This window comes from Gymnoscopelus braueri, assembly GCF_963280865.1.
Source record: "Gymnoscopelus braueri genome assembly, chromosome: 4".
In the NCBI taxonomy this organism is placed as follows: Eukaryota; Metazoa; Chordata; class Actinopteri; order Myctophiformes; family Myctophidae; genus Gymnoscopelus; species Gymnoscopelus braueri.
This window is the reverse complement of record NC_137605.1, coordinates 50,234,669-50,236,870: the sequence shown is the minus strand read 5'-3', so window position 1 is coordinate 50,236,870 and position 2,202 is coordinate 50,234,669.

Below are 2,202 nucleotides of genomic sequence, written 5' to 3'. Positions count from 1 at the left end.
CGTAACTGCTGCTGCTCTGAAAATCATGTTTGCTTATAAGAATAAAGCATATTATTTTGTAACACCTTGTCAGTTTGGTTTTTAATGGATTCATGTTATAGCTCACAAATCTCATTAGCCACAAAACTTGTCAAGATAACAGAAACAGACAGGACAGGACAGGACAACAAGGAAGTTCTTAACCTACTTATATTTCTTGCTTTATGATGAAAATAAATATACAGTAGACCAGTGGTTCCCAAGCCAATTGTGAGCTTGTAGATCAGCTTTATTTTTTGACAAAGAGAGTTGGTGTAGAGGGAAAAAGAGCGTGCCAACAGAGGCAACTCATGTTTACTAAGTTTAGAGGGCTCAAAGTGTTTCACATCACCACACGTTGTGAGCTTATAGATCTGCTATTTCGCAATTTGAATTTATTTATTAACAAGTAGACAATTAAGACGCCAGGTTTTCAGTGATTAAAGGCCAATACATGCTCCTTCCGACGTTGGGGTTCGGACATAGTTCGGACTCGGAGAGTCAGGATATCACGAGGTGCACGAGTTCTGAAAAACAGTTCTGAGACCATCCATTAGAAGTTCGGAATGATGTCAGTTTGAAGTTATATCGCCTCCCTTTCTGAAGCAAAGTTTGTATGTCGGAAGGAGCATGTATTTGTATACTGTATGTCCAAAATATATATCCTTATTCCAATTCACCATACTGTATATCAACATAGCAACATCAAGCTGAAAACCAAATATAAACTGATGCATTCATTTGGAATGAAAACCCAAGAATTGTGGTTGGACTACATTTGGAAGAGAAGCAATTTTCCCTCTCTCCCTCCGTCTATCACTCTCCCCCTCTCTTCCCTTTCTCTCTCACATCCCTTTCTTCCCCCTAGGGCCGAGCGCAGACAATTGGGAGGGCAGATGCCGTAATGTGGGCTACCCAATCACAGCCACACTTGCAGTCACTTGCAGTCGCTCGCTCGCACGCAAGCACGCACGCACGCACAATATACACAATAATATCTGTTTGACCTATAATCAAAGGATGTGGTTCACACCCACCTATGTCTCAGAAACACAGAGGAAACCTGTTCCTTCTGCTGTGTTATTAAATGTGCTACATAGCCTACAGTACTTCTACTATTTGGGAGTGCTGACAACTTAATTTGCCATCTTTGTGCCTTTTGGGTTGGCACTCATCACACTCTTAAGACTTTTGGGTTGAATACTCCAGTTTCTTGCAAAAGACATATGTATAAGGAAGGAAAATACCAATGATTCTAAAGAAGGCTCTGTTCCATTTAGTGTAGCACAGTGGTTCTCAAACGTTTTAATTTAAAAAACAAATCCTACAAATGGTCTTCTTAGTGGCCGCCGGCATCTGACGAAAAATCTCGTGAACGTTGAATGTTTACTGGTGCTAGATCCCGTGAGAGTGTGTTGCTGGGACAGAGAAAGGTCGATAATAAAGTAGATTTTCTCCTGATTTGTCTCTCTGAAAAAAGCCATTTTAGTATGAGAATCTTGGGAAGATTGTGACGGTCGGGTTCCAATATTTAGTTCAGTGACCATGGGGCTAAAGAATCTTTCAGAAGCTCTGTTCACGTTCACTCTACCATTGGAAATAATAGACTCCAACCTGCTTCCGGTCTCCTAAAAAGGCGACCGCCTACGCCACGCAGATGCGGGAAGTAAACCGGAGATGGCATGTCTTTCTGATATTTTTTGTCTTGGATAGAGCCATATTTTGGGCAGGTCCTCAGGCAGTGGGTTGGCTCCGACGCGTGCACGTGCCTGCCTACCCCCCCCCCCTCCCCCCTGCTACCCGCTCTCTCTCTCTCTCTCTCTCTCTGAATTTCACCAACTTCTCCTGCTGGTACAATCAATCCTTAATCACCCCTCCCTCCCCCCGGCCCGCCAGCGAGACGACTCAATCGGCGCTAAGATATGCTAATCTTATTCCTCAGATGATTACGCCGTGGAGTCAACATTGATCTTCCCTGACCTCCGAAAAACACAGGCCCTGCTGTCAGAAAGACTGATGAAGACTCGGGCGGGAAACGCTCTCTGTTCCAATGCCACAGTGATCTCTGGCGTGCGGATCACAGCGGTGCGTTACGGGGGTAGAGCCGCCATGACACGTGTTTCACAGGAATGAGAGATTGGACAGAGATGTCATTAGCATTGATATGGCCCTTTTGTGTGTGTG